This window comes from Elephas maximus, chromosome 22 (assembly GCF_024166365.1).
Source record: "Elephas maximus indicus isolate mEleMax1 chromosome 22, mEleMax1 primary haplotype, whole genome shotgun sequence".
NCBI classification, from domain to species: Eukaryota; Metazoa; Chordata; class Mammalia; order Proboscidea; family Elephantidae; genus Elephas; species Elephas maximus.
This window is the reverse complement of record NC_064840.1, coordinates 30,202,868-30,216,323: the sequence shown is the minus strand read 5'-3', so window position 1 is coordinate 30,216,323 and position 13,456 is coordinate 30,202,868.

The following is a 13,456-nucleotide window of genomic DNA, read 5'->3' as shown; positions in this document are numbered from 1 at the left end:
CCCACCGGAGTGTGGGACTGATGTCCTCATTGAGGTTCAACCAAAGGCTTGGGCACTGCCTTGCTGAGTCCCTTCCCCTCCAGGCCACCAGGCTCCGGTGACCTGCCCCACACTGACACCTGGTGGTGAGATGTGAAAACACATCCTCCAACTAGCAGAAGATTTCTAATCTACCCCGGGGTGATGGGGTGGAGGGACTGAGCAAGGGGATGATGGGGCAGGGCAGTTCCTGGGAGATTAGGGGCCTGAGATTAGATTAGGGGGCCCCGACCATAGCTGTGTGTCTGTGATAGCTTGAATAATGACCCTTGTATTACAGTCCAAAAAACCCAAACCCACTGCCATCGAGTCGATTCTGACTCATAGCGACCCTACAGGACAGAGTAGAACTACCCCATAGAGTTTCCAAGGAGTGCCTGGTGAATTTGAACAGTAGTGTCAGAAATTATCTTAATTCCTAAGGGACAATAAAGACCACAATCAGCACGAAGCTGATTCCTGTGAAGTGGAGATCAGACACACCTCCACTCTCTGAATTCTTCACCATTTCTAACACCAGCCTCCTCCCCATGGCGCTCTCTATTTCTCTGCTAGGTTCAATAATTTGTTGCAATGGACACACAGAACTCACAGACTATACTCACAGTTAAATGTTTTATTAAGGAAATAACAGGCTCTAACTCGGGATCAGAATCAGGAATCCTGTAGGCAAAGTCTGGAAAGCTACCCCAAAGTGCAGAGCACATCCCTCCCTTCTTCAGTGCAGGACAGCTCTCTTAGCTCCTCTCTGCCATGCACACCCCTCTCAGCTGTGCAGGCCTCCTCTTGGCCATGCATGCCCCCCTCAGCCATGCAGGCCTCTCTGCCTTTGGCCTCCCTGCTGTCAGCCTCCCCACTGCCAACTGACCATAGCCAGTGTAGCAGCTTGCTCAGCTCTCTTAGCTTCTTTTCCAGCAGCATATTTCTGCCATCACCAGTGACTCTGCCACAGGGCCCCTTCCAGCCCTGTCACCACCAACTCTTTCACAGAGCCCTGTCATGGCCTGTCTCCACTGGCTCTGCCACAGGGTCTCTTTCAGGCTTCTCTCTGTCTCCAGTGTGACAGCTTTTGACCTATGTTACAGATATTTTAGGAGGTTCCTCACGTCCTCTTTCTCTGCTTCTTCTCTCTTCTTGCCTCTCTAAAACCTCTGTGAGGTTGACTGCTTATATAAACAAAAAACCACCCAGTGCTGTCGAGTCGATTCCAACTATAGGGTCGCTATGAATCGGAATATATAAACAAACTCCTTGTCAATTTTAAGGCATGGCCCTCCTAGCAGTACCACAAACTGACCAATCCCTTCCACAGACTGCGAATCACTCTATTTGCATAGTAAATCCACCAATTGCTGCAAGGTGAGTAAAACAGATCCATCACAGGGCAGACTGCAACCTAGAACTAGACAATAACTATCAAATCTTCGAGCTATTTATAATTTGCCCAGGAATTGTCAATTAACCTGGACAAAAGTAACAAATCCGTGGCAGAAAAACTAGGGCAAAGGTTTTGGGTTTGGGGGAAAAATTTCTCAACTGTTTGTCCAAAGAATCAAGGCCAAAGGCCACAGAAAGGAACTCATTTCACTACAGGCCCCCATGATCTCCAGGTCTTAATCCCTGGAATCTGTGAGTATTACCTTATATGGCAAGATGAACTGTGCAGATGTGATTAAGTATTTGGGGATGGGGAGACTATCCTGGATTATCTGGGTAGGCCCAAAATATAATCACAAGTGTCCTTATGAGAGGGAGGCAGAGGGAGATTTGGCTACAGAAGAGAAGAAGGCAATGTGACAATGGAAGCAGAGCCTGGAGAGATGCCACCCCAAACCAAGGAATGCTGGAAGCCACCAGATGCTGCAAGAGGCAAGGAATAGATTTTCCCTTGGAACTTCCAGAAGAATCAACTCTACAGACACCTTGATTTCAGCCCTTATTTCTGACTTCTGGCTTCTAGAACCATAAGAAAATAAATTTCTGTTGTTATAAGCCACTAAGTTTGAGATAATTTGTTACAGCAGCTGTAGGAAACTAATACAATGTCCAGTGCAGTGTCTCTGTCTCCTTGTAGACTCTGGGAACTTATGAAGCTAATTTCATTTCCTTTTTGCGTTGGCTGCCAGGATGCTTGAAACCAATGCACTGGTCACCATTAGCAAATGAACAGGACCATGTAGCAAGCTTTTGAAAGAGAAACTTAATCCCTGGTTCCATATTCCTTTTTCTGGGTCTCTTTTTTCTATCTTATTTCACATTTAGTTTTCTGGTTTTACTGAAGCCGTCTTAACTCCCTTCCTTTGGGGAGGCGGGCAGGGAAAACAGGGTTATACATTCAGAAAGAGCTTGCCTAACTTCTGCAAGCCTCAGTTTCCTCTCCTGTAAAGTGGGCCTTGTGTGGTTTTGTGTGAGTTCAATGAGATGCTCAGTTAATACTCATATCCATCCTATTTTCCACCACCCCTGCCCCAGGGCTCTTTGCTGCTGGCCTCGAGCAGGCCAGGATGTGAAGGCGATCTAAAGTACAGATCACTTTGTCTCCAGCCCCACTCTGCACTCTGTAGGCCCACTGGGTGCCCCTTCTGGAGCCTGGTATCCTGTACCCTGTCCCTGCCTGCCTGCTGGGGCACTTCTGGCTTCCAGAGTCCTCTGCCTTCCTCCTGCAGGCGGCACAGTGTCCACGACTGATTTGCAGGGAGCCCAGATGCAGCTCATAAATAAAGAATGTACTGTTCTGCAGAGTGTCTGAGGTGGGCAGTGCGGGGGTGGGCAGGCTGCATTTGGCAGGGAGCTACAGAGGAAGGAGCCAGGGAGCCATGAGCAGGCAGGGGAGGAGGGGAACCTGGGAAGGCACAGTGGGACCAGGATGGGGAGGGAGCTCCAGAGGCCAGGGTCTGGATGCAGCCTGTTGGGACTGCATCTTGGCTCAGACACCTCCTAGCTGCATCCCTTTAGCCTCAGTTTCCTTGTCTGTAAAATGCGAATGATACCAGAAGCTGGGGCCATTTGGCTGCTCTAGCTATTACATTTACAGCATTTAGCCCAGAATGTGGAACCCAGTAAATGCTTAGTCAATGTTTTTATCTGCCACAAACTTCCTTAGTGTCTTCCCTAAGCGCCTTGGGTTGTTTGTGCTTTTGGGAAAACAGGGAGGGTGGAGTTGGGGCCTATATCTGTGCCTGGGGAGAGGACAGCAATGGGGAGGAGACAGGTATAGGTGATCAAGAAGGTGACAGGAGCAGCCGTTTGATACAAGAGATGAAGACAGCATTACCGACCCCAACAAGCCAGGCAAATCCCTGGAAGAGACAGCATTTCGCTGGCTGTTTCAGGGAAGGGAGCTTGAGGTGTTTTGATTGGTTTGTAAAGGAGAGAGTGACCATTGGAAGGCAGAAGGAGCTGGGGATCCTGGGGGCACTTAGATTAAATGGTCACCACGGTCGTATGGGAACAGAGACCTTGGACAAGCCTCTTTCCTTTTCTGGGCCTCTATCTGTCCATCTATAAAATGGGTTCTAAGAGGCCTTCCAGAACTGCAGTTTTTTTTTTTTTAAATGTGTTTTAGGTGAAAGTTTACAGCACAAATTAGTTCTTTGTTCAAAAATTTATACACAAGTTGTTTTGTGACATCGGTTGCAATCCCCGCAATGTGTCAGCACTCTCCCCTTTTCCCTTTCCACCCTGGGTTCTCTGTGTCCTTTCGTCCAGTTTTCCTGTCCCTTCCTGCCTTCCCGTCTTTGCTTTTGGGCAGTTGTTGCCCATTTGGTCTCCCATACTTGATGGAACTAAGAAGCACTTTCCTCACACGTGTTATTATTTTTTTTTATAGGCCTGTCTATCTCTGGCTGAAAGGTGGACTTCAGGAGTGGCTTTGGTTCTGAGTTAGCAAGGTGTTCAGGGGCCACAGCCTCGGGGGGTCCTCCAGTCTCTGTCAGGTAGGTAAGTCTGGTCTTTTTTTGGGTGAATTTGAATTTGGTCCTACATTTTTCTCCCGCTTTGTCTTGGACCCTCTATTGTGGTCCCCGTGAGAGCGGTCAGTGGTGGTAGCTGGGTACCATTTGGGCTCAGGCTGGATGGGACTGTGGTTCATGTGACCAGTTAGTCCTTCTGACTAATATTTTCTTTTTGTCTTTGGTTTTCTTCATTCTCCTTTGCTCTGAACGCGAGTAGATGTATCTTAGATGGTCACTCACAAGCTTTTAAGATCCCAGATGCTACTCACCGAAGTAGGATGTAGAACATTTCCTGTGTAACTATGTTATGCCAGTTGACCTAGGTGTCTCCAGAGACCATGGTCTCTAGCCCTCAGCTCTAATAACTCAGTCCCTCAGCGTGTTTGGCTGTGTCTGGGAAGCTTCCACGACTTTGCTTTGGACAAGTTGTGCTGCCTTCCCCTATGTGTTGTCTTTTCCTTCACCAAAGTTAACACTTGTCTACTATCTAGTGATTTCCCTCCCTCACTCCTCCCTTCCCTCATAACCATCAAAGATTTTTTTTTTTTTTACTTTTTCTGCGTGTAAATCTTTTCTTGGGTTTTTATAATAGTGGTCTCATACAATATTTGTCCTTTTGTGATTGACTTATTTCACTCAGTATAATACCCTCTGGATTCATCCCATGTTGTGAGATGTTTCACAGATTCATCATTGTTCTTTATCACTGTGTAGTATTCCATTGTCTATATGTACCATATTTTACCCATTCATCCACTGATGGGCACTTAGTGCTATTTTTTTTTGCTATTGTGAATAAGCGTGCAATGAACATGGGTGTGCATGTGGCTATTTGTGTGATGGCTCTTACTTCTCTAGGATATATTCCTAAGACTGGGATTGCTGGATCATATGGTATTTCTAGTTTTTTAAGAGGGCACCATATTGTTTTCCATAGTGGCTGTACCATTTGGCATTCCCACCAACAGTGCATAAGAGCTCCAATCTCCCCTCAGTGTCTCCAACATTAGTTATTTTCTGGGTTTTTTTTGTTGTTGTTGTTGTTGTTTAGTGCCAGTAATGTTGGGGTGAGATGGTATCTTCTTGTAGTTTTGATTTGCATTTGTCTTTTTTTAATGACTAGTGATCGTGAGCACTTCCTCATATTTCTGTTAGCCCCCTGAATGTCTTCTTTGGTGAAGTGTCTGTTCATATCCTTTGCCCATTTTTTAATTGGATTATTTGTCTTTGTTGTTGAAGTGTCAAAGTATTCTATGGATTTTAGAGATTAGACCTTTGTCAAATGTGTCGTAGCCAATTTTTTTTCCCCAATCTGTAGGTTCTCTTTTTACTCTTTTGGTGAAGTTTTTAGATGAGCGTAAGTGTTTAATTTTTAGCAACTCATAGTGATCTAGTTTATCTTCTGGTGTTTTTGCATTGTTAGATATGGTTTATATTGTATTTATGCCATGTATTAGGGCCTTAGTGTTGTCTCTATTTTTTTTTTCCATGATCTTTATCGCGTTAAGTTTTGTATTTAGGTCTTAGATCCATTTTGAGTTAGTTTTTATGTATGAGGTGAGGTATGAGTCTTGTTTTATTTTTTTACAGTGAACATTCAGTTTTGCCAGCACCATTTGTTAAAAACCTGTCTTTTCCCCATTTAGTGGACTTTGGGCCTTTGTCAAAGATCAGCTGACCATAGCTGGATGGGATTTCTATCTGGATTCTCAGTTCCATTGGTCTATGTGTCTGTCATTGTACCAGGACCAGGCTGTTTTGACTACCGTGGCTGTATAGTAGGTTCTGAGATCAAGTAGCGTGAGGCCTCCTACTTTGTTCTTTTAATTCAGTAATACTTTGCTTATCTGGGGCCTCTTTCCTTCCCATATAAAGTTGGTGATTAGTTTTTCCATCAGAACTGCAGTTCTGAGTTATTCGTTCCTTTTGACAAATATGCATTGAGTGCCTCTTGTGTGTTGGATAGACCCTGTGCCAAGCCCTGGTGAGGACGATGATGGAGGAGAGAGAGACCAGAGTCCTTCCGTGAGGTACCCACAGGTTCGTGTATAGAGTGTAGGTGGGAATCAGACATGAGTACAACAGACAAGCCAATGAACATATAACCCCATACTGAAATCAGTGCCCCAAAGAGGCTGGCCAATTAACTAGTGATTGGAGCTAAAGGACTTGGCTTATGGGGCGTGGGAGAAGGTATTCCAGAGAGCATGCTGCTGGGCTGGGCTGGGCAACATGGGGCTGGGGTGGCGGGAGCTTGGCGACAGATGGATGTGGAGTGGTCAGCAGTGGTCACTGAGGCAGGGCCTTGCAGGCGAAGGTGAGGAGCTTGCTCTTCATCCTGAGACAAGCAGGATGGCACTGACGGACTTTGGGCTAGGACTGATGAGGTCAGTTTTGCCTTTCTAGGACCTTCTGGATGCAGCAAGGGGAACAGTTTGGAGAAGGCTGAAGTGGAAGCAAGAGGCCCCAGTGGGGGATGGTAGCGGCATGGACCAGGGTGGTGACAGTTGGGCTGACTTCCTGAAATGCCCAGGAAGATTAATGTACAGGTCTGGGGATGGGTTAAATCTGGAGGATCCAGGAGGGAGGATGACTCACAAATTGAGGTGTCTTTGCAAAGTCTTCTGCAGGGCTCCGTCTCTCCCCACCCCCATCTCTGGCTCCACTATCACCTGCTCTACTGAAGAGTGATGAGAATCATTGGGGCTGCTTTCTCTTCAAGTCCTCAGGCCGGGCTTGCTGCTGAGAGGTGGGGCGCGGGCAGGGAGGCAGCTGCTGCACTGGCGGCTGCCCACGCCTCTCCCCCTTTCTCTCTGCAGCAGTGAGAAGCTGCTGCACGCAGCACCTGCTAGGACGGCTGGGAGGCCAGGGAGCAGGTGCGGCGCGTCTGGAGGGTCTGTTTGCAGAAGGATAATGAGACAGGGTGGATGAGACCAGCACACGCTCAGCCCCTTCTCTGTTGTCTGGACACAAAAGCCCAGACAAAGAAGCGGCAGGGCCTCAGGGCCTGGGAGTATGTACACACACACACACACACACACACACACACGCCTGGGGACAAAGGAAGCTGAGGCACACACAGCAGGGGTGTAGAGAGAAGGGCTATGCATGACCTTGGTCTGGGCACCTTTGCATCTAAGCTTGGCTCAGGGCACCACAAACCAAGAGGTTGGGGAGACCAGGGGTCCCTGAACTTCTCCAGCCCAATAATCTTCTTAAAGAGAAAATAGACTCCAGACGTCATAAAGTGGAGGGTTTTGTCTGAACAGTTTCCTCTTAGTCTATGTATAGCTTTTGTGCTTATATGGAACCTGGTAAAGTAGAGGGTCAGAGAAAAAGAGGAAGACCTTTGAGATGGATTGACACAGTGGCTGCAACAGTGGGCTCAAACAGAGCAGCGGTTGTGAGAATGTCACAGACCGGGCAATGTTTTGTTCTGTTGCGCACGAGGCTGCTGTGATTCGGAACTGACTTGACAGCAGCCAATAACAACAACATACATCTCCAGATAGAGGGATACCAAGACTCAAGTAAAATGACTTGTGTGAGGCCAAGGGGCAGGGAAAATAAACCATAGAATATTCAAATATTCACAAGAAGGGAAAAAATGTAGGAAAATAAGAGATCAACTTGTATTTCATACCAAGACCAAGAAGGAGAGAGGGAAGAGTGAGAGAGTGAAAGGGAGGGAGAGAGGAGAGAAATGGAGAGAGAAAAATGGAAAGAGAGATGAAGAGGAAAGAAAATGAAAGAGATGGAGAGAACATTAGATGTAGAAAGAAAAGGGAGAGAGAGTGTCATAGGCTGGCTTTTCTAGAGATGCAAGACCAGTGAAGTGTCTATACATAGAGAGAGAGAAAGAGAGAGAGAGATTTATATCAAGGAAATGGCTCACAGGGTTGTAGAGGCTGGAAAGTCCCAAGTCCATGAGTCAGGATGGAGGCTTCTCCTGTCTCATGTAGCTGCTGGGACTGGTGAACTCAAATTGGCAGGTCAGAGAACAGGCTGCTGGCTCACAGACTGTAAAAAAAAAAAAATAGTGTTATCGAGTCGTTTCCAACTCATAGCAGAGGCCAACAAATCCCAAGATCGGCAGGTAAGCTACTAGCTCAAGTCCCAAGAACTGGAGGTCAGATGAACAGGAGCCAGCTGCAGGATCTAGAGCGAGCAGAAGCCCCCAAGCCTTGCTAGGAAGTCCACCTATTTTGGATGCAGGCCACACCCCCAAGGAAACTCTCTTTCAACTGATTTACTACTCACAGCAGATCCCGTCATGGAGGTGATTATATTACATCAGATGTCATCATGGAGGTGATTACATCATTACACGACTGCCAGACTGCATCAGAACTGCCAAACCACTGAGAGTCATGGCCCAGCTAAGCTGACACACAACCTTAACCATCAGAGATGGGGAGAAGCCAGGGAGCATGCAAGGAAGGGAGCCAGCATTTATTGAACTCTGTGACTGGGCCAGGTGCTTTCCACACTCAGATAATTTAATTCTTCCAAAAGCCCCTCAAAGAAGATTATGTTGTCCCCATTTTACAGAAGAGAGAACTGAGGCCAGAGAGGTGAATTACTTACATGGTGAGTAAGGGCCAGAGGAGGGATTAAAACTTGGATCTGCCTGACTCCCAAGCTCCTGGCTTGTCTGCCAGCCCTGTTGAGAAGAAGGCAGAGAAAGCAGATAGGAAAAAGTGTTGGTGGGTCTGAGGCCCTGGCAGTTCCTGGCAGGATCCTCCTCCCACTCTTTCCATAGACAGGAGGAAGCTGAGCCTTGGGGACCTCACTACACCTCTCTGGGTCTTGGCTTCTTTGTGTGTTGAAGGCAGACAGCAGTGCACACCTCATGGGGCTACTGTGCCCAGTGGATGAAGTCATACAGCTTTGAGTTGAGAACCTATTATGTGCTGGGTGAGTCATACACGGCCCCTGCCCTAGAGAAGCTCACTGCTCAGTGCCTGACACATAGTAGGTCTTCAACAAAAGGGAATTTTTTTTTTTTCAAATTAACCAGACTTTGGCATAGCCTGGCACACAGTAGGCAATTCTAGTGAATGTGTGTTATTTTTACCTCCAATTTTTTTTTTTATTTTTTATGATAGGCAGAATAACAGTTCCCCAAAGAATTGCACATCCCAACCCCCAGAACCCAGGAATATGTTAGATGACAAGGTAAAGAGAAATTAAGGCTGCTAATTTTTTTTTTTTAATCAGATGACCATAAAATAGGGAGATTAGTCTGGATTATCAGGGTGGGGCCAAGCTAATCACGAGAGTCCTTAAAAGGTGGAAGAGGGAGGAAGAAAGAAAGTCAGAGGAAGATGAGACTACAGAGGAAGATGAGACTACAGAGGAAGATAAGAATGATTTGATGCAAGAAGGACTCAATCCCTCATTGCTGGCTTCGAAGACGGCAGAGGGGGACCACAAGCAAAGGAATGTGGGCAGTCTCTAGAAGCTGGAAAAGGCAAGGAGACAGATCCCCCCTGGAGCTTCCAGAAGGAACCAGCCCTGCCAACACATTGATTCTAGCCTAATGAGACCCATGTCAGACTTCTGATTTACAGAACTAGAGACTTTGGCCAAGTCATTTTCCTTATCTAGGTCTCTGCTTGTCCATCTCTAAAATGGTTTCTGAGAGACCTTCCAGAACTGCAGCATTTTACTCTTCAAGATTTATTTATTCTTTTGACAAATATCCATTGCGTGTATTATCGAGATAATAAGTCTGTGTGGTTTAAGCAGGCTGCCTAAGTGGTGCAAATGGTGGTTTGAATCCACCCAGAGATGCCTCGGAAGAAAGGCCTGGTGATCTACTTCTGAAAAATCAGTCACTGAAAACACTATGGAGCCCAGCTCTACTCTGACACACCTGGAGTTGCCGTAAGTCAGAGTCAACTTGACGGCAATTGGGATAGAGAGAGAAAGTAGACTGGAGGCTGCCAGGGGCTGGGAGGAAGGGAGAATGGGGAGTGACCTCTGATGGGTGTCGAATTTTATTTTGGGGTGACGAAGACGTTTTGGAACGAGATAAGGCGGTAGATGCACAATATTGTATGCCATGGAATTGTCCACTTTAACATGGTTAATTTTATATTGTGTGAATTTCCACTTGATAAAAGACTGGTCAGCAGCACCCAGTGGGCTGTTAACAGACCTGCGACTGGAACCCAGGCATCTGGGCCCACCTGCATTTCTCCACGGGCTGCCCTAAGGATAAAGGGAATGGGGGACTCAGTTCCCCACACCTGGACATGCTCCCAGTCTCAGATTTCCCCTGGAGGTCATAGGCTGCAGGCCCATATTATGAAGACAAAGAGTATCTAGCTTGCAGATCCTTGAAGCCATGGTGCCTCACGGAAATGGGGGAAGAAACTTTATTCTGAACTGTATGATGGTGCTGTCTTCTCCAAATTCCTGCCTCCACTGCCATAATGACTGAAGCTCAGTAATGAGTGGTTCAGGCTATTTTCAAGAGCAGCAGAAAGGGAGGTGTTGAGGCTTCTCCTTGTGGTACCATCTGGTGCTCTTATCTGCTCCTGGGCTCTCGGGGCCCAGGTTCACACTGTACATGTCTCCTGAAAGATCACAGCTCTTGGTGCTTTGTCATAAGGAGGACATTTGCCATCTTGGTGTGTGTTCTTCAGTGTCCTGGATCTAACCACCAGGCTAAGGTGAGGGTCAGAGTTACATCCATAGGGAGACAAGAAGGATGCCAGCTCTAGCTATCAAACTAGACATGAATTGCAAAGGAGGGAGGACATGACAGTGCCAGAACCTAAAGGGGATGAAGAAGGCCAACCCTCCTTCAACTGAACCTTCAACAGACCTTTAGCTGAAGGCCTCTAACACTCCCTAGGAAAATGGAGGATGCTAGAGAAGGTTTTCACTGAGATCCAGTCTTGCGGCCACTGTGTTTTCTGAGAGCCTTTCACCTAACCCCCACCCACTGCCGTCGAGTCGATTCCGACTCATAGGCTCATTTTCCAGTACTATAGCAGACAATATTCTGTTGTGATCCATATGGTTTTCATTGGTTAATTTTCAGATGTAGATCACCAGGCCTTTCTTCCTAGTCTTAGTCTGAAATCTCTGCTAAAACCTGTCCGCCATGGGTGACCCTGCTGATATTTGAAATGCTGGTGGCATAGCTTCCAGCATCATAGCAACTCACAAATAACCTCAGTAAGACAAACGGACAGACAGGTGGTGGCTAATCACTAGAAAAGGACATCACGGTTGGTAAAGTAGAGGGCCAGTGAAAACGAGGGAAACTCTCAATGAGATGGATTCACTCAATAGCCACAACAGTGAACTCAAACATACCAGTGTTCATGAAGATAGAGCAGGACCGGGCAATGTTTTGTTCTGTTGCACATAAGGTTGCCATGAGTTGGAGCTGACTCCAAGGCACCTAACAACAACGACAAAGGGAAGGTTTTGCTCATCACAAAGTTTTACTTAACAGATGGACCAAAAGAGGGCGAAGGACCAACTGAATCCCCTAAGGAGGGCTAGTTTGGGCTGCCTCTGTGATAAGGAAATGCACAGTGTTGCACTGGAGAACCAGGGGCAGAGGTCAGCCATCAGGCCCAAGGTGGTTTCCATATCTGCTGAGCCTGGGGTCTGGCCTTCCCACTTATATTACTCAGTTTATAGTTCACCCCAAGCTATCTGAGACCTGTCTATTCTCAGTGATCATCCCTTTTGGTGCCCCCCTCTTTGAAAATGTAGCCTAAAACCAAAGATACTTGGAAATAGGATCGTGAGCTCCTTGTTGTTTATCTCTGAGAAGACCCAGGGAACAGGAAGAGTCCCTGGGTGGTGCAGTTGGTTAAACGATGAACTAGTAGCAGGAAGGCTAGAGGTTTGAACCCACCCAGAGGCACCTGGGGAGAAAGGCCTGGTGATCTGCTTCCAAAAGGTCACAGCCTTGAAAACCCTACGGAGCAATTCTCTGCACACATAGGGTCACAACTAACAACAGCAGCAGCAACAACAAAGGAATAGGAGAAGTGTTGGAAGTCTGTGGGTGGGCAAGTTTGGCTTGATTTTTTCTGAATAGGTGTTGGAAGTGACTGGCCAGTAGTCACAAGAACTTGGAAACAGATTATGAAACAGACTTGGGAATACTTAAGAAAAATTATTCATCCCTAGGGCCCTCTGCATTCATTTAAAACATGTCATATCTTAACTAGTAACCAGTTGCCGTCAAGTCGACTCTGACTCGGAGTGACCCCATGTGTGTCGGAGTAGAACTGTGCTCCAAAGGGTTTTCAATGGCTGATTTTTCAGGAGTAGATCACGAGGCCTTTCTTCTGAGGTACCTCTGGGTGGGCTCGAACCTTCAACCTTTAGGTTAGTAGCTTGAGTGCATTAATCATTTGTACCTTAGTTATCCCCCTTTTTGTTCATAGTTTAGGATGACTAGAGTGGTGAACCAGGGGACAGTCCTGCGTGGACCTGGGTACTGACAACAGTCTGGCTATGTGTTCTGGGCAATGTGGTGACCGCACCTGATGTTTTTTCTCTAACTGTTCCACGTGGGTCTTAGGTCTTGGGCAGGACTGTTAATTCTGCTAGAGTGGAGGCAGCATTTGGGACCTCTCTGGGACCACCAGGGTTCTTGCAATGGCCTGGGGTTTGGCACATTGGAAATGCTCTCTAGGCTTGTTGAGTTGGGTTTGGATTTCCTGGGGGGGCCTAACAAATGTGCAGTAGAAGACAGCTAGTAAACTTGGACACTGAAAGGATGGGCTCATATCCCACCGGGGTCCCTGGTAGTGGTCTTGGTAGCTTTCACTGCTTCTCTGAGCTTCTGTTTCCTTATCAGAACAATCAATGAATAAACAATATGCACAGAAGTGTGAAAATTAAAGGAAATGACATAGTATAATAATGAGCATGTGTTTCAAGCGCTTACTAGGTACTGGGCACTTTACTGAGATCTCCCCGCCCCCACGTATTTTCTCATTCAATCCACACAAACCTATGACGTGGATTCCATTATTACCCCTGCTTTATGGACTAGGAAACTGAGTCTCACAAGGGGTATATAACTTGTCTAAGGTCACAGAGGAAATCCTGGTGGCGTAGTGGTTAAATGCTGCAGCTGCTAACCCAAGGATCGGCAGTTCAAATCCGCCAGGCGCTCCTTGGAAACTCTATGGGGCAGTTCTACTCTGTCCTATAGGGTCGCTATGAGTCGGAATCGACTCGATGGCACTGGGTTTTGTTGGTTTTGGTAAGGTCACAGACAGTAAGGGGTACAAAGATGAAATTTAAACTCAGGACAGTCTGATTATAGAGGCTACTGTAATGTTTTAACATAGTGGTTGTCAAGCTTAACCATTGGTCAGAATTCCCTGTCGGGCTTGTTGAAACACAGATCATGGGAGGAGGGATTCAGAGGTTTTGATTCAGTAGCTCTTTGGTGGGACCTGAGAATTCACATTTCT